The sequence below is a fragment of the Panthera tigris genome, chromosome E1 (genome assembly GCF_018350195.1).
Source record: "Panthera tigris isolate Pti1 chromosome E1, P.tigris_Pti1_mat1.1, whole genome shotgun sequence".
Lineage (NCBI taxonomy): Eukaryota > Metazoa > Chordata > Mammalia > Carnivora > Felidae > Panthera > Panthera tigris.
In genome coordinates, this window is record NC_056673.1 from 14,151,757 (window position 1) to 14,176,415 (window position 24,659).

The 24,659-nt window shown below is 38.5% G+C and overlaps 1 protein-coding gene and 1 long non-coding RNA gene across 2 annotated transcripts in view; one reads left to right on the plus strand and one right to left on the minus strand.

The window, feature by feature from the left end:
• PAFAH1B1 (platelet activating factor acetylhydrolase 1b regulatory subunit 1) overlaps positions 1-16,421 on the minus strand; it is a 75,617-nt gene extending 59,196 nt beyond the window's left edge. The window contains exon 1 of the mRNA XM_042967829.1: positions 16,072-16,421. The gene's annotated coding sequence lies outside the window, so the exon portion shown is untranslated. The remainder of the gene's footprint in view (positions 1-16,071) is intronic.
• Positions 16,422-16,496: 75 nt separating this feature from the next.
• On the plus strand, positions 16,497-20,730 carry LOC107179057. Its single transcript, XR_001509596.2, has 3 exons — positions 16,497-17,368; positions 18,686-18,854; positions 20,490-20,730. It is a non-coding gene; the product is annotated as an uncharacterized LOC107179057 (long non-coding RNA).
• The last annotated feature ends 3,929 nt before the right edge of the window (positions 20,731-24,659 follow it).

A 24,659-nucleotide genomic window follows, 5' to 3' on the forward strand; every position in this document is an offset into this window, starting at 1 on the left:
CTTCAAGCATTCACGCAAATCCTATCTGGGTAAAACTTAGTTTTCACAAAAACATTTAAATCCTACATATATAGGGGTGTCTGGATGGCTCAGTTGGTTAAGCATCCAACTCTTAGTTTCGGCTCACGTCATGATCTCATGGTTCGTGGGATCCAGCCCTATGTCAGACTCCTCACTGACAGCAGGCAGCCTGCTTGGTATTCTTTCTCCCTCTCTTTGTGCCCCTCCCCCACTCGTGCGCACACGCTCTCGCTCTCTCTCAAAATAAATAAATAAACTTAAAAAAAGATAAAATAAATCTTACATTATAAATGGTCTGTATTTGATGTATGCAACATCTGCACTTTAGGTACATGCCAATGATTTACAATCTCAATATGTATCAAAACCTGGGTTAAGAGAAATTATATCCATTGGTCGGACACCAAAGGACAATCTACACACTTTTTCAGACTGACTCTCACATGATGGGGTTGGTCTTTCCATATTATTATTAAATGCTAAACATCCATCTACCTTAGAGATGTTGATGAGGGTAATGAAAACAGTACATGATCCTCATTATGAAGACCCTTATGAGAAATTCTAATCTGATAGTGCCAAGTGGTTAGTTATCCTTTTGAATTAACTAGCTTACTTTTACTGTAAGAACATTGTGAAAATAACCTTAACAGGTTTTTTGTTTCTCCTGCTAGCTCACAGAAAGCTAAGACTTAAATTTGTGCTCTGCCTGTAGCAAGAACATTGTAATATACCTTTTTGCCCTAGATTCTGATTACATTTTATCCTTACCCTTTATTTTTGTTTCTTCTTTCTCTTTACTTTTAATAATCTGTGGTATTTTGCAGTTTGTGCATCTTTATCAACTGCCTTAAAGGATTACAAATCAAATACAGAGACTAGGTAAAAGTGCAAATCAGCTAAAAATAAGACAACAGTGATAGAACTGGGTTTTTAATATAAGTTTAATTAAAAATAAAATGACTGAGGGGCACCTGGGTGGCTCACTTGGTTGTGCATCCGACTCTTGATTTTAGCTCAGGTCATGATTCCAGGGTTGTGGGAACAAGCCCCGCATTGGGCTTTGCACTGAGCATGGTGCCTACTTGGGATTCTCTCTCTCCCACTCTGCTACTCCCCCATGCTCACACTCTCTAAAAAAGAAATAATAATAATTTTAAAAAATAATAGAAGACTGAGCAGACAAAACATGTTTGTGATCCAAACCCTGGATCTAGGGTGCCTGGCTGGCTTGGTTGATGGAGCTTGTGACTCAATCCTAGGGTTGTGAGTTCAAGCCCTGTGTTGGGTGTAGAGATTACTTTAAAAAAAAAAAAATCCTAAAAAAAGAAAACTCTGGACCATCCACTTGTAGCCTCTGGATAAGGTACTTAATAAATATACTTGGTAAAAGGTAGGATCGTTGAGGACATTAAACCAGTTTTCAACCCCTCTGTTTAAAACCTTTCTAGAACAAGGGTATATATAACACAGGTTTAAAAAACAAACAAAACAGGTATATATCTTGCATTTATTTGCACAGAACTTCATGATTTATAAACTGTCTTCATATCTTTTTGATCTTCACCTGCACCGTGCAGCAGTTCTCACAGCTACTTACACAAAAATGCAGAGATCACAAGCACATGTCTACAGAGAACAATGTAGGTGATATAAATGATAGCAAGATTATAATCTTTCCATACAAGCCTCATTTTGTTTGCATATAAATCATATTACAATATATTCACTTTCCAGAGATATATGCTCTATTCTACTTTTCTTGACTAGTGCAGTCGTCCCACTATACTTTTTTCCATTTTTAAAAATATTTATTTTGTAAGCACACACGTGCGGGGAGCGTGCAGAGAGAGAGACAGAGAGACAGAATCCCAAGAAGGGATTCAACACAGGGCTCAATCTCACAAACCATGAGATCATGACCTGAGCCAAAATCAAGAGTTGATCACTTAACTGACTGAGCCATCCAGGTGCCCCATTTTTTCCCATGTTTTATAGAAACACCAACAGAGAAGTATTTCTTCACCATAAAAAACAGTGCAAGGGCAATAATAAACAGTAATAAGTGGTAGGAACTTGTTTCACTGGCGAGCTTATGCCCATCTAAAGGAGGGCAGTTTGATGCAGCTTAGGCCAAATGTTGTCATGGGAAAATGTGGGCCTCACAGTTGCAAGAGCTTTTAATTTTTCAGGATAATCCAAAAATAGAGACTTTATGCAAAATAGCTAATTTTTAAATGTTAACTTAAAATAATTTTTTTAACAATGCAGGGCAAAGAGAAATGCATTTACAGATTTCATTCTGCCTAAAGGCAGCCAACCAATGTGCAAATCCCCAGCTCAGTACTGATTTGATATGGTTTTTGAACAGTTGAAGAGACTGAAGAAAGTAGAACAGGATTTAGGAATTTATGCTTAAAAAAAAAAAAAAAAAAAAAAAACAATGCCAACAATACAATCTGTTCTATTTATTCAATTAAAAGCATAAAAATTATGGAAGAACAAATATTTATTTAACCTTAGGATAAATTCTGTAACGCAAAACCAAATAAAAAGCTATTTTATCATGTTATCCACAGACACTTTCACGTTTACTGAAGCACTATCTGTAATAGCAAAAATTTAGAAACAACCTAAATGCCTATTTCTGTAGTATAAAGAAACTACAGTATAAGCGTATATAATAAATTATACAACAAAATAAGTTAGATCTACATATACTAATAACACATCTAGAAAACATTTTGTTAGGTTAAAAACATCGAGTTGTACAATAATATTTACATTTACATATAACATTCATGTAAATTTTAAGCATCATTATATATAGTTTATGGATACATATATGTGTAGTAAAAGTATAAAGACAGATCAAAGGATATATACAAACTTTAAGAGAACTTTACCACTGTGAAGAGCAAGGGAGGGGAAAGGGATTAGAAAGAGGTATAAAAGGGACATCAACTGTGACTATCATAATGCATTCTTTTTTCTTTTAAGTTTGTTTTTCAGAGAGAGAGAGAGAGAGAGAGAAAACGCAAGTGGAGGAGGGGCAGAGAGAGAGGGGGAAAGAACGAGAATCCCAAGCAGGCTCCACGCTGTCAGTGTGGAGCCCGATGCAGGGCTCAAACCCACCAACTGTGAGAAGTACTAAGCAGAACCTGAGCTGAAGTCAGACGTTTAACCAACTGAGCCACCCAGGTGCCCCAATAATGCTTTATTTCTTAAACTACAGCAAATATGACAAAAACATTAACATCTGTCAATTCTGGTAGTAGTTTGTGTGGATTTTTTTTTTTTACATTACTACAGGTACTTTTCCTGCATGTTTGATATATTCCATAATTAAACTGGAAATATGTGAAAGAAAAAACAAAAAGCACTTTTCTGACTATACGTCCCATGATAGGCCCTCTGATTATGTAAATGATATGAAAGCACTGAAGGAATAAATCCTACACTTTTGAGGTCCCACTGTGCAGTATTTTGGAGTCAAATAGTGGAGGTTCAAATATCAACTTGGCCACTTATAAACTATGTGACCTTGGGCAAATTTTCAAATTTCCTAAGCCTATTTGATCATTTATAAAAGAAGCTCTACTACCCACATCGAAGAGTTGTGGCAAAGCGTAATGAGATAATCAGTGTTAAGGACTTGTCTACCATTTCAGCTACCTCAACCGAGCTCAGGAATAGTGAAGATAGAGATAATTTCACCTTGAAGACGACAATATGATGCAGTACCTTTTGCACTTTTACATACATAAGCAAAGTAAAAGAGACACTGCTTTCCTAGTGTCCAAGACAAGAATAAATCAGTTTTGCCATCACAAGATGGCAGAAAGTAAAGGTGGACTGCCCTATTACTATTATTAACTCATCTTAATCATCTTCATCATCACCATAATAACAATGACCAACATTTACTGTCTAGTGAGTACTAGGCACCGTTCTAGGCTTTTTAAATGCATTAGCTCATTTGATACATCAGATAAACTTTGACGTAAGCTAGAACAAGAGAAAAAGTAACACATGCCATAAGATGATGAACTCAAAGGAAAACAAAATTTCTTTCAGGTGAAAAAAATTAGGGAAAGTTGCCTGGAAAAGGAGAATCTGGTATATGCACACTTTCAAAAGATTGACAGGCAGAGGATACAGAGAGGAAAAGAGAAAAGGAGTGGTAAAGAGTGAAAACACATAAAGCAACGGAAGTATCTTCATAAGGCTGAATCACAGGATACATGGCAGGCAATAAGAAAAAGGATGAGACGATGAGCCAGAACACAAGAAGAGTCCTTTAGCACCTACTTGGGATTAACCTGATATCTATTAAATACCATGTGTCCACCAATGTGTGCTTTGCATTTTCATGTTTTTGATCACTAAAGACAGTAAAAAGCTGGGTTTGGGCCAAGTATTTCAGAACTATGGTTCAGGAAAATTAATCTGGCTGCTTTAACATCCCACATAATTCCTCCTCTTATTCTCTATGGCTAGCAACACCCAGTTTCTCAATTTTACCCAGACACCCAAGCTACAAATCTGAGATATCTTCTGATACTTCCCTCTCCCCATCACACTACTCATTCACAATTCTTCCTCCTAAACCTTTCTACCATCAGTAACCTTCACTGTCATGATCTTATTTCAAGCACTAATCATTCTTTCCTGAGAAAGCCTCCCAAGTGACCTTCAAACTCCAATCTATATCCCTCACTCCACCCACATAAACTATCTAAAATACACATCTGATCATAATGCTCGTCTTTGCTTGGAACTGTTTGTTGACTTCCAAATTGCCTACAATGTATGTATATAGAATACAATTTTACACAGTCTATCAATCTGACTCATGTACCTTTCCAGCCTCATATCTATACATACCCTACAAATCCCCTCTGCCAAACTACTTTCCAGAATACACAATGGTTTTTCATGCTTTTGTACCTGTGTATGTTGCTGTTCCCTCTACCTACAATGTTCCATGTCCACTCCAATTATTCATTCAAGAGTCAGTTTAAATATCATTTTTCTCAACAGCGGGGAGATTTGATGGGCCTGCAACACCCTAAGGGACAGATACTCTATAATCCAGGACCCAGATTTAAAATACTACATAAAGGAGTAAAAAAAAAAAAAAACAAAAAAAAACTACATAAGGATACTAAATTTCCTATAATTTAATTATTTCACTAATAATCTAGAGAAAATTCAAATCCAAAAGCTCCCCACCCCCTTTATATAAAACTGGCCAAAAAAAAAAAAAAAAAAAGCCATTCTTAAAATCTGACAAATCCTTACATTTGAAACTAATACGGTAGGTTAACTATACTGGAATTAAAATTAATAATAATAAAAAATAAAATACCCCCCTCCCCAAACCTAACAAATCTAGAAATAGGGAGGCAAACTAAGATTTACCCAAGAAATGAATGTGATTAAATATTCTGGCTATCAAAGTTTATTTATCAAAAAAAGCTTATTTATCACGTGAATAAACAATGAAAAAATTGGATGTAACAGAACTAACAAATTTTAATGGTATTTTTAATGTTTATTTATTTATTTTTAGGAGAGAGAGAGAGAGAGAGAGAGAGCGAGCGCGCGCGCAGGAGAGGGGCAGAGGGAAAGAATCCCAAGCAGGCTCTGCACTGTCAGCCCAGGGCCTGATGCAGGGCTCAAATTTATAAATCATGAGATCATGACCTGAGCTGAAATCAAGAGCTGGACATTTTAAACTGACTGAACCATCCAGGGACCTCAAATTTTAATCTTTTTTTTAAAGTGAATGTATTTGAGAGAGAAAGCGTGAGTGGGGGAGGGGCAGAGAGAGAGGGAATCCCAAACAGGCTCTGCACTGTGAGCACGAAGCCCAGCGCAGAGCTTGAACTCTCGTATTGTGAGATCATGACCTGAGCTGAAGTCAGATGCTTAACCAACTGAGCCATCCAAGCGTCCCCCAAATTGTAATGTTTTCAAAGATTGAACAGTACTTCAAATTTTTAAAGTATTACACCATGGTGCTATTATCTTTATAATCACAAATCTCAACATAAAGAGAACACAGAAAATATATAATAATATTATTATTCAAGATTTCCGGCTCTTTGGACTTGACCTAAGTAAAGTAAGTTTTCTGCCTAACAGTATATCCTTTAAGAAAAATTTATCTCTATTGACTAAGAAGAAAACAAAAGCCTATTAATTTAGAGAAATTAAAAAGTATGACCATTCTCATTTTTTTTTTAAAGTTTGTTTTGAGAGAGAGTGAGCAGGGGAGGGGCAGGGAGAGAGGGAGACAGAATCTGAAGTAAGCTTCACACTGCCAGTGCAGAGCCCGATGCGGGACTCGAACCCACAAACGGTGAGATTACGACCTGAGCTGAAATCAAGAGTTGGATGCTTAAATGACTGAGCCACTCAGGCACCCCATTAGTTCTCATTTTTATGGAAGCTTACAACATACTCCCAAAGCTTCAAATACCACTAGTACAGAGAATAGCTAAGATCCAAGGTACTTTAAAAAGTATCCCTTGGGGCGCCTGGGTGGCTCGCTCGGTTAAGCGGCCGACTTCGGTTCAGGTCATGATCTCGCGGTCAGTGAGTTCAAGCCCCGCGTCGGGCTCTGTGCTGACAGCTCAGAGCCTGGAGCCTGTTTCGGATTCTGTGTCTCCCTCTCTCTGACCCTCCCCCGTTCATGCTCTGTCTCTGTCTCAAAAATAAATAAACGTTAAAAAAAATTTTTTTTTAAAAAGCTATAAAAAAAAAGTATCCCTTTAGAAATGTTAGAAATAATACTTTATATGGCAGTCAACCTTAACTCTTTTATTTCTTCCTCTGTAGCCAATTACCTTGATCTGTCAAATTTATCTCCTCAATATTTGTTGAATTATCCTGTCTATCCTTACCACTACTACCATAGTTCACACCATCACCTCTCACTTGGACTAATTTCAACAGGTCTACCTAAATCCAGTCTTGGCCCGTTAACATCTATCTTCCTTCTATAGAGCTCCCAAAGCCATCTATTTAAAGTACAATCTGACCATATCACTTCTCTACTTAAAAACAAACCTTCATAGGCTCCCTATTTTTTACATAGCACTCACTATATGCTAGTCACTGCTTTAAGTTATTTTACAAGTGTTCATTTACTTCTCACAACTACCTATGAGAATTTAAATAACTAGCTTTTATTTAGTGTGCATGTGTGTGTACACACACACGTGTAAAATATAAATAACACAGCTATGTAAGCAGCAGAGCTGAAAGTTGAACCCAGCATCTGGGCTCCATTATCAGGCCTCTTAATCACTGAACTATGCTGCCTCCCTACTTCCTAAAGTCTACATGCTTTAAAACAGTTTATAAGGCCTTCGATTAGTAGCTGGTCCCTGCCCACATTTCAAGTCTCATTTCTAATCAAGCCCCACTTTGCTCACACACTGAGCATCATGAAATGTAGGTCTTCCTTCTCCCCACGATGTGACCTTTATGATTCTACTTCTGCTGTCCCCTGTCTGGAGCACCTTCTAGTACCTCAGCATGGTTCCTACAACAGAGTACACTGAATACATTCCGATTAGAGAATCAATTTTTTAATGCCTCATAACGTTGTAAACAATAAAAAACAAAAATTCTCTATTATTAATTACACTGGTAAACATATGAAACACAAAAACACCAAAGGTTTTAGTAGTACACCTAACAGTTATCCAGTTAAAACACACACAAGCAACCATAACAAAAAAACCTTCCTCAACCTAGATCCTCTCTCAACTCTTCCTTGTTCCTTCTTGACATTCTCTCTATAGCCCAAATCAAAACAAAATACTTCAATTCTTCACTTCCCTCATCTTCCTCACTTCCCATTATCTAACTGGTTACTAATATTAAACAGACTGAATCTCTCTCAAATCTACTCTTTCAATCTGCACTGCCACTTAAACTGTCTCCTCACAGGTCTGTCTGCCTCCATCCACTCCATAGTTGCATCTTACACATTGCTGACAGCAGCTTTTCTTAAAGAAAGGCACTTAGGGGTGCCTGGGTGGCTCAGATGGTTAAGCGGCCGACTTTGGCTCAGGTCATGATCTCACGGTCCGTGAGTTCGAGCCCCCTGTCAGGCTCTGTGCTGATAGCTCAGAGGCTGGAGCCTGCTTCAGATTCTGTGTTTCCCCCTCTCTCTCTGCTCCTCTCCTGCTCGCACTCTGTCTCTCTCTCTCAAAAATAAATAAACATTAAAAAAAAATTTTTTTTTAAAGAAAGGCACTTACCATAACAAAATCCTCCACTGGCAGTTTAAGAGCAGAAACAGTGGTTCTCAATCAACTAGGAAGCTTATTGAAAATCCAAATTAAAAAGAAAAAGAAAAAAGAAAATGCTGATACCCCAGATGCTCCCCATGGAATTTTTATTGCTTAAGTCTACGATGGAGCCTGGAAATTTCCATTTTTAATAGATAAAAACCTACATCTGATGAAGACGGTCCATGTAACACCCTACTTTATAGGCCAGATCAATGTCATCAGGCCAGATCAACTCCTCTATACTAACCCATCACTCCAGCCATACTTAACTACTTGGGACCTTTCCTCACCAACCAAGGTATACTCATGAGACTGGGCACAAATCACTTCCTCTGCCTGGAACCCCAAACAATGTGACAAGGTTTCTTCAAAAATGTTCAACATCTTTGTGAAGACTTCCTTGAAAATTCTGGACTCTCATCACACCAAGTACATATTTTGATTACAGCACTATTGTGCTACCTTTGCATATTAAATATATACTTATATACTTTAAGATCTTTGAGGGCAGGGACTGACAATCATGTTTGTATCCTCAGCACTTGGGATACAATATAGATAAATGTTTGCTGGACAGAAAAATTGATAAACATTTAGAAGAAAAAGATATGTAATGGTGCTGGATACTTTTTAAATAGAAACCCAAGGACACCTGAGTGGCTCAGGTGATTAAGTGTCTGACTTCAGCTCAAGTCATGATCTCGCGGTTTGTAAGTTCAGAGCCTGGAGCCTGCTTTGAATTCTGTCTCCCTCTTTCTCTCTGCCCCTCCCCCAACTGCACTGTCTCTCTCTCTCTCTCTCTCTCTCTCTCAATAAACAAACATTAAAAAAAAAAAAAGGAAACCAGGCAAAATTTAGGATTATTTAATATTTAAAATCCTAAACAAAATTTTTCTGATAGTCAAAGATGTAAATTTTTTAATAAATGGAGAAGAAGAGATGAAGAATTCCAATTAACATATGTAAACACTGCTCACCCTCTACATGGAACTTGACTAGCTTCCAAAGGATAAAGAAAAAGAAAAAACAGTAAGTTTAGGGTAGAGAAAATGGGCACACACTACATTAACCAAATGATGAAGGTTAACACCACCAGTGATGTTTAGTGAGTATCATGTAGCCTTTGACATGATGTGATGAGAAGTGCCATTTACCTCCGTGGTTATTTCTTCCAAAAACCTACAGCCCCAGCCTAATGAAAAAACACCAGACAAACCCAGCTTGGGAGACATTTTACTGGATACCTGACCAGAACTACTCAAGACTGTCAAGATAGTACTGGAAAACAAGGAACCACTGAGAAACTGTCACAGACCAGAAGAGACTGGAGTGACATAACCAAATGCAATTTGGTACCCTGGGTTGGATCTGGAACAGAAAGAGTACATTAATGGAAAAACTAGTCAAATCCACATAAAGTCTGGAGTGTAGCCAATAGTAATTACCAAGATTGACAAATGTACCTCAAAAACATAAGGTATTAACAATGGGGAAAACCGGGCTCAGGGATGTATGAACTCTCTGCACTATCTTTACAACTTGTCTGTAGATCTAAAATTATTCCAAAATAAAAACTTTGTTAAAAAAAAAAAAATAGGAAAAATGTGGGATTATTTAAATTAATAATACTTAACAGTACAAACAAAAATACTGATTGTTAAAATAGATGTAAACCATATTTCAGTTTAAATAAAATGCTCATTTGCAACATGCTTTTTACATTTAAAAAAAAGTATTCCACTTAGCATTGATTTACATGGTACTCTTTACCTATTATGAAACTTTGAAGCCATTACAGGATTCAGATACACATAATGGATACCAAAGAAGGGGAAAAAAAACCCAATACTAATTCTTAAGAAATATACTTACAACTATAAAAGCTACTATATTAATATATTAATGACTGTTTACTTGATTAAACTGTATGTTATATTCTCTTTCTTAAAAAAAGGTCTCCAACAATAAAAATAGTTATGAAGGGTTTACAGGCCATTCATCATTCAACAGTAGCCATTATTTTGTGAGTTAGATACTGTCAATATTATCCATTTATAGAAAAGGAAATCGAAGCTTCTACTCAAAGCACATAGCTGGCAAATTGTGGAGTTAGGACTACTAAAATATTCATATATGGTTTAGTCAACACCTTAATTTATTTTCTGTGATAATACTAAATGTATAGAACTTTCCCCACCCTTAAAAAATAAAAATTAACCAAAAAAGGTAAATAATTAATAACACCGATTCATCTGCACCTTCCCTTCTTTTGCAGTCAGCATAATTTTTCTTAAAGTTTTTATTTTATTTACTCATTTAAGTAATCTCTACACCCAATGTGGGGCTCGAACTCACGAGCCCAAGATCAAGAGTCACACACTCTTCCAACTGAGCCAACCAGGTGTCCTGCAGTCAGCATATTTTTGATAAAATAAAAACAAATACAGAAAGATGAATAGACAAAATATATGCCTTATGCATACAGAGCAATAAAATCATAAAACATATCCTTCTATCTTTGCCAGAGACTAAAAGTGGATTAAACAATATGCAAGATCTTAATAAACACGAAACTTTCGTATGGTTTTAAAAATTAAAGTCTTTGGAAATTTCCCAGATTCTTACTTAATTTTATGACTATCAAAAGACAGTCTCTCAGAAAATTTGTTATTAACAGCCTTAGTTAACTGTCAATAACTCTTGTCAACACATAAGAGCTCAAAGATAATCAAAATGCAAAGAACAAGTAACTACAAGATGCAAATGTAAGGTACCCAGGTGGGTTAATTCACTAAGTTGAGAATTTTGTGGCCCTGATACAAGTATGTCAGGAACATGTCTCTGTTCCGTGGGACACATGAAATTTCTGTAAAGGAAGGATAAACATCTCTCCCACCTTCACCTCAATTCCTGAAAGATCGCTGGAAGTTAGCTATTACAAAGAACTACAACACAGCACATTTCCTTTTACATAATCCTGCATTCAATCTATTGCAACAAGTATTTACTTATTAATACTACTTATATATTTACTTAAATATTTAATATTAAATATTATTTAACATTTGCTTATTAATACTACCTGCATGTATGCACCAAGTATTTATTTACTTATTAATACTACTGTAAAGCTGTAGTAGACAATTTCTGGGAGTCCCTACTCAAATGCCTAAAGCCTTATGCAAGCAAAATAGTTAACAAGACTGAAAGTTAATAAATGCAAATTTATATGATGGAGACAATAAATGCTACGGATTTTCACCATTTTCAAAAAGAAAGAAATTCACAAACACATAAGAAGGGTCCGTTTTGTCAAAGGAATAAGGAATGTTTCTTTGATCACACAAGGCAATAAATACCCAAGTGGTTCAGTGCTTATATTTACTTCATTCTAGCTGCTAACCGAACATGTGACCTTAGGGAAAGACATTCTCTAAATTTTAGTTCTCTCATCCATAAGAATACCAATCTGCCCAAAAGTGGCTGACAGAACAAATGAAAATAAGTACTACATTCAATATATTTACAAAGTTCGAGGGAAATGTTTCTGGCAATGTTAAATGACAGTAACTTTAGAGGATACCTTTCCAGAAGTATCCTTAATGAATACACACATCAATGCTAACTAGGTATGTTTCAACCAAAAGCCACCATCTTTTAAAGAGAAAGCAATAAATCTAAATAATAAGCACTTATGATGCCCGCATCCAATGAGTATAAAGCATTTCACAAATATCAATTAACTCTAACTGCCATGGCAAAGTTAAAAATTATACACATAGCATTTATACACATAAAACACAGTTCTATTTAATAACTACCCGAAAGTGTCATGCCAAACCAGCAACAAAGCTAAGTAATCCAAAAAGCCTTCACTGTAGTTAACTATTAGGCTTATATTATAGTATCTTTCTTCATGAAGTACAGATTTCTCAAAACACTTGGCCTTCAGCAACTAGGATTCACTTTACAGCTTAATATCTTCAGCCTAGGTTTTCCTTTATCTTTTCAGAACTCACTGCATACCATTAGTTTTATTTTAAATAGAGCAACATTTTATGTAAAAACAAAACAATTACAGTCCTATTGTAGAAGACTTAAGAACAGTGGCAAAGAATTTCCATTTCAATTTAACTATTTCTCTTTTTCCAACATATATGATACGAAAACAGGTTGCCTGTCATGATATATTCAAAACAGAGACTTAAAAGCAAATTAAAAAATCTCTCTTAGGACCACAGCAGACATGGCTAGCTCAGTTCAAAACCAACTGGGCCTTAAGTCTCTTTGGCAAAAGAGTGTGTGACTCACTGCCGCAGAATTCAATGGAAAGAATTGGAAAATTCATTCTGATTGCCCTAAGGTTTCGCCCAGAGTTTTTTAAAGATACATCCATACTAATGTTGTCAACTTCCATATAGTTTCTATCACTTGTTTAAGATGACAAGATGTGAATAAGGGGAGCCACATGTAAACAAAAAGTAAGGTCCTATTTTTTTCTGGGTACCTACAATATGAGCCATAAGGCATATATGCATGTTATCTATGTATGTGTATTTTTGAGTACATAGGAGGGAAACATTTACATTGAAAAAAAAAATAAAATGAAACATGGATGTTCTAGCTATAAAATGAAAAACTGTGGTACTGATTTTTCCCTTCCAGAAACATCTCCAAATTTCTTATGTAGTAAAGTCATCTGGAAAATAGATACCAAATAATTCTACAAAAAAAAGAAAAAGAAAAAGAAAAAAGAAATCTATCCCAATCTCATAAAAGTTTTATAAATACAGGATTATGAAGAATTTTAAAAACTGATCTCTAAATTAAGCTAAAGATCCTATCACATGTATCAGAAACATTCATATATTCACAGATACATATTTGGAGCTACAGCTCTCTTATTTAAGTTAAATTATTTTACGCTCTTGAGTAATTAATAGTCTACTGAAAAATCACCACTCTTAGTGCGCTTTTATACCTTAAAATACTAGGATGGGAATATGTCACATAACATAGTGAATTACCATCCTTAACCTTACCCATCCTTCACCATACGAACCCTTCTACCTTCTAATCACATTAAAAATAACAAAAGTGTAAAAATATATCATACACTGACAAACAGTCTTAAGGGTCATCAAAATCATATTTACCACATGAATGTGACATTCTCTGAAGATGTCTATTCACATGAATGCCCAATGCAAGATGTTAAAGCGACCTACCCTCTCTTATGGTAGTACCTTACAAAAGGTCCCTTTCAAGGGACAACACAAGAAGAAAGCCTTTATAAATAGGCTTTAACACAAATTATCTTATCCCTTTTTACTCAGTGATGTTATTTGAAAAATCATAGATTTAATGTTTCAGTGCAAACTAAAGTAAAAGAAGACATATACAGTATTCTCATTTAGATTTCTGCCATATTTTCTACCACTATTTCTCGCCAAATATTTCTGGCATTCATTAACTTACACTTACTTTACTAAAAGAATAAAAAACATGAACAAGGGTTGTATGTGTGTATATATACACACAAATACAGAGAGACAATAAGTGTCTGCTTAAGAGCAGGGGCATTGCTTTTTACCCCAATCGTTCAACACTCACCTTGCAAAAATGGTCGAAACTAAAAACAACAGATTTTAAGATTTACCACAGAGAAATGCCTTTGTTGTAGCACCAAATAGTATCAAATAACCTTACAAAACATAAGCAAGAGAAAAATGCTATGAAAGGGCAATCTAGCATTTCACAGCTTCTGCTCTCTTACTCCACCCAGTCTCCTCAGCTCAATGGCTGTTCACAGCATCCACAAATATTAACCCATTTTTAAAAGGGGAGGGAGTGGGTACCAAAACAGGGCAATCTTTCTCAAGATTAATATACACAGAAATATTGTGTGAGAAATTGTGTTCCTTCCTTTGATTTATAAAAAATAACAGGTTCAGATTTGTTTTCAGAGATCCTCCCCTTCTGAACAGTTCAAACAATGATCATTTATAATAGAACAAGAATAAATCACCCTAAATACAGATTACACTTCTGCTTTAATAAAAACTGCAATTTGCAATTGCCAGTTATTTTGCAAAATTGTGTCCTGAAAGATACCCATGAGAGATTAAAAGCTAGCTAATATCTTGGAACCAAATCAGAATTTTTTAAGTAAAAGCTTTTTATACAGTCAATATTATATCACTGCCGACATAACCCAGGCAGGAAATTTTCTTGAATAAGAGGCTGAACCCTGCAGCAATCAAGCCCTGCTGCAGAAAAGAGAAAAAAAAAAAAAAAAAAAAAAAAAAAAAAGGATAAAAAGAAAGAAGAAAAAAATTTTAAGTAAATACTACTGAGGCAAAAGGGGATGGATGACATTACTGGTATTAAAGGCCCAAGCTATGTCTCCTCCGCCCTAGACTCAAAATGAAATTCACACAAAACAACCCACCTACCAACAAAAATAGAATTTCCAAAAATGGCACAAATTTGTTTACCCTTTAAAACGTTATGAATGTCGAGGGTTACGTGTTAAAGTAGAGGTCAGAACAACAGTAATATCTTTATTCTCTCCCGATTGCCTCTTAAGGAAAGGGGGGGGGGGGGAACCTTGGCATGACATCGCCCATTGAGAATGAAACCACAAATCTGGTTCTTCTCTTCAAAAGTACAAATTCTTAACCAAAGGATTGATGTAATCTGGACTCAAACCCCAACCCCAAAAGAAAATCTCCTGCCCTCCTCCCAGGGAGTTTCTTGCTAAGTCACTGAAGAAAAGCAGAAAAACAAATAAAGCCAAGGCACCCTGCTCTCTCTTATCTAAGACACTGAAAACCTCTTTCTCTTCTCTAATGTTGAGAGAGAGAGTTAAAATCTGCCCACCACCTCAAAGACATTCTCTATTTTCTCAGCTGGGAGACTAAAGAAGACACTGCGTTTCCTAAAGGAGTGGGGAGATAGATGAAGGGGAATGGCTGAGGGCCTCGAAGCTGTGTTACAACGTCAAAAGGCAACTCCCGTTTCAGGAGCTAGTGGCAGAAAAGAAAATCCTGCCTGATTTGGTGGGTGGATGCTGCGGATGGTTCGGTGGGTCGGCCGCTCCTCTTTAGTGGATGTAGAGGCTGGACCACCGCACAGAGGGACCAGAGAAGGGCTGGGCCAGCCTCCTTAGGTCAATCCCATCCTAAGGACAGGTGGGGGACGGAACGCCTGAAGGCCTATGGGTGCCGAGGCCGCGCGGGGCTGAGCCCGGTCCCCAAGCCGCCAACCACGGGTGGGGTGGGGACTGCGGTGCTCGCCTTCCGCGGCCAGGGAGAGGAGGGCCGAACCCTTTCCCCAAGATCAGAGAGCGACCTGCTCTCCACGCCCTTCCTACCCAAGAATACTTTTCTTGCTAAGTCACTGAGGGAGGAGGGCGATCTCCTCCCGGGGAGGGCCGCGGGTGGAGTCGGGGCAGCCCCGGCACCCCCCGAACCCGGGCCGGGGAGGAGGGGAGCGAGGACAGCGCCCTCCCCGGCCTGTCCCCCCTCCTCCCGTGTCTCTCACTCAACGGCCGTCGCGGCCGCCATTTTGAGAGCGAGGAGAGGAGAAGAAGAAGGAGGAGGCGGCGGCAGGGGGAGGGGAGAATGGGAGGGAGGGGACCGGCGCAGCCACCTCGTCAGGCCGCCCGGCCCGGCCCGCAGCAGCCCGAGCGCGGAGGAGAAGACAGAAGGGAGAGCGCAGACCCTCGCCGCCTTACCGGAGCGCTGCACCGCCGCCTCCGCAGGGCCTCTTCCGTCCTTCACTCCCATCCACCGGCGGGGGAGGGGGAGAGGGAGAGGGAAGGGAGGAAGGAGGGAGGGAGGGAAGGAGGGAGGGGGAGGATGGCGCGCTGGGCCCGGTCCCGGGGAGGGGGAGGGGAGGGGAGCGGGCGGGCTCCTCAGCCGTTCCGGGGCTCGAGCCCAAGCCTGGCGCTCGCGGTTCCTCTCGCTCGCGCCCGAGCGCTCCTCCTTCTCTTTCTCGCTTCTTGAGCCCCGGGATCGCTGCTCGTTCGCTCGCTCACTCGCTATCTCAGCCGCCGGACTCCGCCGCCGCCCCGCCGCTCCAGCTCCGTCTGTCACAGGAGCTGCCCCAACGCCCTGACGTCACCGCGCCGCCGCCGCCGCCGCAGCCGCCGCCGCCGCCGCCGCCCCAGACCCGCCGGGATGAGAGAGGGAGGGAGGGAGGGGGGCCGGGAGAGGAGAGGAGCTGCGGCGCATGCGCAGGCCTGGGCCGGGCCCTGAGCCGCGCTGCCTTCCGCTTAGCGGGCGCGCTGGCTCTGCGGTTTGGCGGTACCGAGTGGCGGGAGGGCTAGCTTGCTCCCCTTCTCGCGCTCTGCTTGCCTCTGGAACCTTGGTCTCCCATTACCTAGACCCTCGTTTGCCTGTTCAGGCACCTCATGAACTCCGGCTCTGTTCACCGCCCCGCTCTGCTCTTGCTCACAAATTGAGCTCTCCCCGCTTCTCCCGGCCAACAGCGGGGACCCGTTGGTACCCATGGATTCCGGGCCCCGATAGGCTTCAGAATAAAGTGGAGCCCCGGCCAGGCTGAGGCCCCTTCTACCTCTGGCCTTCGGATTTATTTCCCAGTTTGGTGGGGGCAAAGAAGAGGGAAGTAGGTTGGGTTGGCTTGGAGAGAAGAGCTGTCGAGGGTAAAAGGCTGATGGAATGCCTAATTGTCTCTTTTTTTTTTTTTTTTTTTTATAGATTTTTAATTGGGAGGATTCGCTTTTAGCCGTGATTCAGCTATTCTTTTCCTTAGTCCCACACACATTTGAGATACTTGAAGTCTGGAAACTGACGCCCAAAGAAAGACCTGGAACTTTATCCTCACAAGGTGTTCGCGCGCGCGCGCGCCTGTGTGTGCGCGCCCGCTTGCTAAATTATGAGTTGATCTACTGATGACAAAGAAGTCTTGGGGATTTGTAGTCTCTTTATTCCGCACCGGGATATTTGATTTAAAACAGGCCAGATTTGAGGTTCTGAATTTTTCAATATGGAATATACTCTTAATAAGAGGTATCTGGTGTGATTATCTAATTATTAATTTATATTGTACAAAGAAACTCTTTTCCTAAAACATAGGTTTAAGCTTACGTTTACTGATTTTATTACTTCCCTTTATGTAGGTAAATGTAAACGCTGCCTTTGAGAGGCAGCTGAGTTAATGAAAGAGATAACTTGGGTGTATGTATCTTGGATCAGCCATTTAGCATAAGTGTGACCTTGACTAAATTACTCTCTGGCCTGAGTTTCTCTATAAAACAGACCTAATAAATAGCTAATTCATAAGGCTTCTGTGAGAAATGGAGAGGTGACGCTGCATGTGTAAGATATTGCTGTGGTGAGGAACGTAGGTATCTCATGTAACCATTACTGTTGCTTGATACCAAAGCAAAGTTTCCTTTTGTAAAGAAAGGTTGTCTCTATCCTTGAGGTGTTCAGGAAGAGCATGAGTGGGGTTGGTTGCCTGGAGGGTTTGGGTTTTTCTTCTTCATGAAGCCAGGGAGGGAAATCAAAGGGTCTCTGGAAGGTCTTTTCCAGGTTTACAGCTTTGGAATTCTCAAATTAGACAAGGACAGCAAGAGGAGGCACAGGGGTTTGGTTTGTGCTATGTCCAGTAACAGTCAGTAAACATGAAATAAATTAACCTCTCTTGTTCGAAGAATCCACTTTTGGTTCATTTTTACCTTTTAAAATATTTATTATTGTGTGATATCACACTGCTTAATATTTAATCAGCTGAGTAAATCAGTTATTTTTAAAATGAATATTTCAAAAGCCAACAAAATTGCCCAGAAATCAGAATCACATTGATAAACACTGATTTTTAATACAAATAGGTAGTACTAACTGCTATAAACCTTGAGCTCATAGACTCCTGTATTTAGAATCTTTAAAATCTGTTATTATGTAATTACACACTAAATTGAGATCAAGTTTTATTTCTGTAGCAATCCTTTAAAATACAGACTCTCTAGGGGCGCCTGGGTGGCGCAGTCGGTTGAGCGTCCGACTTCAGCCAGGTCCCCATCTCGCGGTCTGTGAGTTCGAGCCCCGCGTCAGGCTCTGGGCTGATGGCTCGGAGCCTGGGGCCTGTTTCCGATTCTGTGTCTCCCTCTCTCTCTGCCCCTCCCCCATTCATGCTCTGTCTCTCTCTGTCCTAAAAATAAATAAAAAACGTTGGAAAAAAAAAATTTAAAATACAGACTCTCTTGGGAGGGATGTATGAAAACTTTTCTTGAGTTATAATTTTTCCAAACAGATATAAAACCGTGTTATGTGCTTAACTTGTTGTGGAGTGATGTGTTATGGTTCTATGCACTTTCTTTTCAGTTGCTGAAATGATAGATCCGTCTTAATAAACACTTGTCTTTTGAGATTGGAGAATTAGGATATCTATGCTATCAATCATAATCCATGAAGATTTATATAGAACCTGCTACATCCATCCAGGAAACTTTTAATAATGAATTTTTTGGATGATGTTTCTTGAAAAAAAAATGTAAGTATAAACATCCATCTTACTTACCACAATGTAACAACCTCCCCATTCATTTGAATTGCAGATCTTTATTTTTCCAGCAGACATTTTCAAAATGGAAACATTTGTTTCAATTGCTGCAGTAAAATTAGTGTTAGTTTAAACAATTCTGCAAATAAGCTGACTGGAAGAACCACTCCAAAAATACTGCTATTGGGAAGAGGACAAAATGTCTTCTAAAATCTGTTCACAATGAGCATAATTTTTTTTCTTTTTAAAATATTACTTTTTAATTTTATTTTAATTCCTGCATAGTTAATATACAGTGTTACATTAGTTTTAGGCGTGACAATCACCACACACGTTAAAACCTAGAGAATTAAAGTGTCCTCTGTTTATAGGCAAATGCACATTGCTATATGTTCATATTTGATAGGAAGCAATTAGCAAATGGTGACAAGAGTGCTTTCAGGTATATAAGTTATGTGAATCAAAGCCCCATTTCAAAGAGAACCATGACCCAACTGGCAAGAGACGCACTGTAGGAGATTTTAGCTGATTAATTTGTGTACCTGCATTTCCCCAAAGCATGGACATGTCAATGAGGGCAAGTCCCACTAAACCAGTCATTCTTCATCTCAGGATCATGACATCCTCATGTGTCATGAACGCTGGGAGGCCATAGAAACAAAGACTATTAAAAAAGGTGAAACTCTCAACCTGGACGTAGAAAACATGTTTAGAAGCAGCACTTCGTAATCTGAAACCTTTTAAAATTTAGATAGAAAAATAATTTGCAAAATGTTAACATAAAGAAACAATACAGGGCACCTAGGTGGCTCAGTCAGTTAGGCATCTGACTCTTGATTTTGCCTCAGGTCATGGTCTCATGGTTCAAGAGATTGAGCCCCGCACCAGGGCTCAATCAGTGCAGAGTCTGCTTGGGATTCTCTGTCTCCCTCACTCTCAGCTCCTCCCCAGCTTGCGCTCGCTCAGTCTCTCTCTCGAAATAAATAAACAGAAAAGAAAAAATACAAAAGGACATACCAGATTTATTCTAGATGTCACTACAATAGACTATGAGAAAAGTAAAACAGGCCAGCTTCCCCTTTATGTCTGTTTGTAAACCTAGTAGAGTAAAAAGATTCTCACCAAGAGGACTCAAAGAAGGCTTTATGAAGGAGGTGATTTAAAGCAGACCTTAAAAAAGGTTAGAATTATAATTCATTCAGCAAATATTTATTGAGTGCCTTCTATGTACCAGACACAATGACCAGGACAAACAATCCCTGAGATCATGGAGTTTGTATTCTGGTAAAAGACACAGAAAAAAGGTGACAAAGCTCTGAGAGCAATAAAAGTATTGAGATGGTTAAAATATGAACGACTATATTAGTGAGGGTGGTAAGGGAAAACATTTCTGAGGAATGAATGACATTTAAGCTAAGACTTGAGTAGCCAAGGGATTCCAGATTAAGGAATAACTGCAAAGGCCCTGAGGCAGGAAAATGCTTGCTGTGTCCCAGGAAATGAAAGAAGGTCCAGGCAGACAGGGAATGTACATTCACATTTTAACCGATATGATCGCATCACTCTCCGTTGCATTTGTACCACTTTGCACACCCACTAACAGTGCAAATGCCCCTTTTCCTACAGCTTCTTCCAGCACGGTGTGTTATCGACTACACTGGTCTAGGGGACACCATTCGCATTTTATTCTCTGAATAGCCCAGAAGAGGAAAGAAGGAGACAAGATCAGAAAGACAAGTAGGAATCAGACCAGGACCTTGAGAACATAGGAGAGAACTCGGATTTCATTTTTGTAGCTGTGGATAAAGACAAAAAACAGACACATTTTGACCCTGACTTTTGATTTCAAAGACTTAAAAAAAAATTATGTTGGGGCACCTGGGTGGCTCGGTTGGTTAAGCATCTGACTCTTGTTTTCAGGTCAGGTCATGATCTCACAGTTTGTGAAATCGAGCACCATGTGGGGCTCTGTGCTGACAGCATGGAACCTGCTTGGGATTCTATCTCTCTCTCTGCCCCTCCCCCACTTGCACTTTCTCTGTCTCTGAAAATAAATAAATAAACTTTAAAAAAATAATTGTTATTATTTTACCTTTTCAAGATGTAAAATTTCAGATATATATAAAAATAGACAGCATGATATAATGAACCCTCATAAACCCGTCACCAGGTTGACAATTATAAACTCATGGCTAATCTTGTTTCATATATAATCCCATTCATTTCCATATATATATACATATATACGTATATATATATATGTATATATATATACGTATATATATATGTATATATGTATATATATATATATATGTATGTTGGGTTTTTTTTTAAGTAAACTCTATGCCCAACATGGGGCCTGAACTCATGATCCCGAGATCATGGCACCAGCCAGGTGCCCCGCCATATTATTTTGAAGTGCATTCTAGATATCACATTATTTCACTCATTAATAGTTTAGTATCTCTAGAGGCCCTTGAGTGGCTCAATCAGTTAAGCTTCTGACTTTGGCTCAGCTCATGATCTCCCCGTTCATGAGTTCAAGCCCCACATTAGGCTCACTGCTGTCAGTGCAGTGCCAGCTTTGGATCCTCTGTCCCCCTCTCCCTGATCCTCCCCCATTTGTACTCTCTCAAAAATAAATAAACATTAAAATTAAAAAAAAATAGTATGTCTAAAAGAAAAAGACCTTAATCATGATACCATTATTATGCTTAAAAGAATAATAACAATCATTCCTTAAGGATATTTTGACCCTGTCCTTTGATCTTTGCCTCACCAAAACCATGGAGTGATCAGAAGTTATAGAGAAATTGGACAAGCAATTCAGTTAAGCAATCTTGGACAAAAGAACTATCCTAGGGGGGCACGTAGGTAGCTCAGTCGGTTAGGTGTCTGATTCTTAATTTCAGCTCAGGTCATGATCTCACAGTTCTGAGTTTGAGCCCCACGTCAGGGTCTGCACTAACAGTTTGGAGCCTGCTTGGGATTCTCTGTCTCCCTCTTTCTCTGCCTCTCTCTCTGTCAAAAATAAATACTAAATTAAAAAAAAATTTTTTTAAAGGAACTATCCTCGATCACTTGAGATCTACCCACAACTTTTCATGGATTACTTTAAAAATTAGTGCGAATGATTGGTCTTATATCCAATTAAAATGAATATTACTATAGAAGTGATTTGCACAGCATGTAAGTGGCAATGGCTAAAATAGGAAACAGTAAAAAAAAAACTTTTAATGTTTCTTTAATTTTGAGAGAGAGAGAGAGAGAGAGAGAGAACTAGTGGAGAAGGAGCAGAGAGATAGTGGGAGACAGAGAATCCGAAGCAGGCTTTTCAAGAAGCAGGCTCCACACTATCATCACAAAGCCAGACATGGGGCTCGAACTCATGAACCCGAGCTGAAGTCGGACACTCAACAGACTGAGCCACCCAGGAGCTGGAGTAAATTTTTTGTCTATAAAATTTGACCCAGGAAAATTGCATATGATCAAAATCATGACCACAAAAGCATATTCACAGTAATAGAAAACATAAAAAAAAAGAGACTATAAAAAAACCTTGACAAGTCAAATTTCCTTTGTAAAATTATTAGAAGAAAGAACTGATGCCAATGAAAATAATTTCATTAAAATAAAAATGAAAATAGAAAAATTGGAGGTGGTTTAACTCTGCTAAATAGAGAATTGATCAAATAATTACATTGCTTAAGTAGAGTGTGTTCTGATAAATATACTTTCCCTGAAAATTTCCTGAAGTTGGTATAATTCTGATTAAATCACTTGGATTTGCAAATGCTGAGGTATCATGTTCTTAAGGTCAATATATAAGGGTCAAAACTTTCTGGGTCTAGGGTAGCACTGTCTGATAGATATATAATATAAACCATAAATGTAAATTTAAATTCTGTGGTAGCCACGTTTTTAAAAGTAAAAAGAGATGGAATTCATTTTCTCTTTTTTCATACTCTGAAATCTGTTGTATACTTACATCTATAGCATATGTCAATCCACACTAGCCACATTTCAAGTTTTTAATATCCCATACTAGACAGTACAATCTAGGTAGAAAGAATGACTCGAGCAAGGATATGGAGCTATAAATGTGGAAGGCAAGTTCTGGGAACAAAAAATGGCTCTGGTGTAGCTGAAAAGGAATTTGGTGCATGTGAGAGAGGCATGGAAGGCAGATGGAGGGTTGGAGAGGGAAGAAGGGAGAAATACATGGGTTGTAAGACTGGAAAGGTAATGTGGACTGCAAGGTCTTGAGTATCTTGATGGCTAGACTGTCCTGTTGGCTATGGGGCTGCTTATATTGTTTTTGTGTAAGATCATAAACCAATAGCCTTCATCTTCCAAAGAGAACTTTCCTGACTCCCTTCAATAGTATACCTTTTCTCTCTCAGTTGCTATTTCTACTGTCTCTCCTTCCCCTATTGACTGTGCAGAAAAAGGAAGGACTGAATTTTGAGTCTCCAAATGATGGTCCAGAAAAACCACTAATGCTAAGTTATAACAAGACATACCCTAAATCATGGTTTTTGTACTTTCTTTTTCTCCAAAGCTTATTTTTTTCTTTTTTTATGTTTATTTATTTTGAGAGAGGGAAAGAGAGGGGGGAGGGGCAGAGAGAGAGGAAGAGAGAGAATACCAACTCGGGGCTTGATCCCACGATCATGACCTGAGCTGAAATCAAGAGTCAGACATTCAACTGACCAAGCCCCCCACGTGCCGCAAGGCTTATTTTTTCAAACAAAATATTATATAGAATGTCTGTATATATAAAAATAAACAAAAAACAGAGCTTCCCTGTTTGAAGTAGGGGTTTAGGGACACAAACTGACACCCCCTCCATCATACTACACCAACAGAGGGAAGTTTCTATCATCTCACTGTGTATCTTTGACAACATTGACAACTCACACCACATTCATTTCTTCATTAAAAAAAATTAGTACACTAACTCAATCCTTTTTTAAAGGTGAGTAGGTTATGACTACATATCTAGAATTTATTATTTCTTCCTGGATTCCAGTGTACAATACTTAAAATAATATTATTTTCCTTATAATCCCTTTGGACACATCTATATTTGAAAGCATGTAAAATTTTGGGGTGCACGGCTGGCTCAGTCAGTAGAGCATGCAATTCTTGATCTCGGGTTTGTAAGTTCAAGCCCCACATTGGGTATAGAGATTACTTAAAATAAAATATTAAATAAATACAAATCAAAAGCGTGTAAAATTTTGTCCCAGACTTCTTCCTTGTAAAATTGGAGTGTTTTTCTTTTTTTTTAAGGTTGTATTAATGTTTTTCACAGGACCACTATTGGCATTTTGGATGGGACAGTTCTCTATTTTTATATTTTTAATTCAAGTTTTTATTTTCAGATAATTATAGATTGACACACAGTTGTAAAAAATAACAGAGAGATCCCTTATACCCCACCCCAGTTGTGATATTGTACTATAATTTTGGTAACATCCTACAAAATTATAGTATAGTATCACAACTAGGGTATTGACATTGATACAATCAAGATACAGAACATTTCCATCAGCAGGAGAATCCCTCCTGTTACCCTTATATAGTTCCCACCCATCCCACCCCCTTTCCTAACCTTTGACAACCACAAATCCATTCTTCATTTCTAGAATTTTGTTCACTTAAGAATGTTCTATAAATGGGACTCAATAGTATATAAGCCAGTTTTTTTGAGATTGGCTTTTGTTTCACTCAGCATAATTCTCTGGAGATTAATCTAGACTGCTGTGCATATTCGGTAGTTCATTCCTTTTT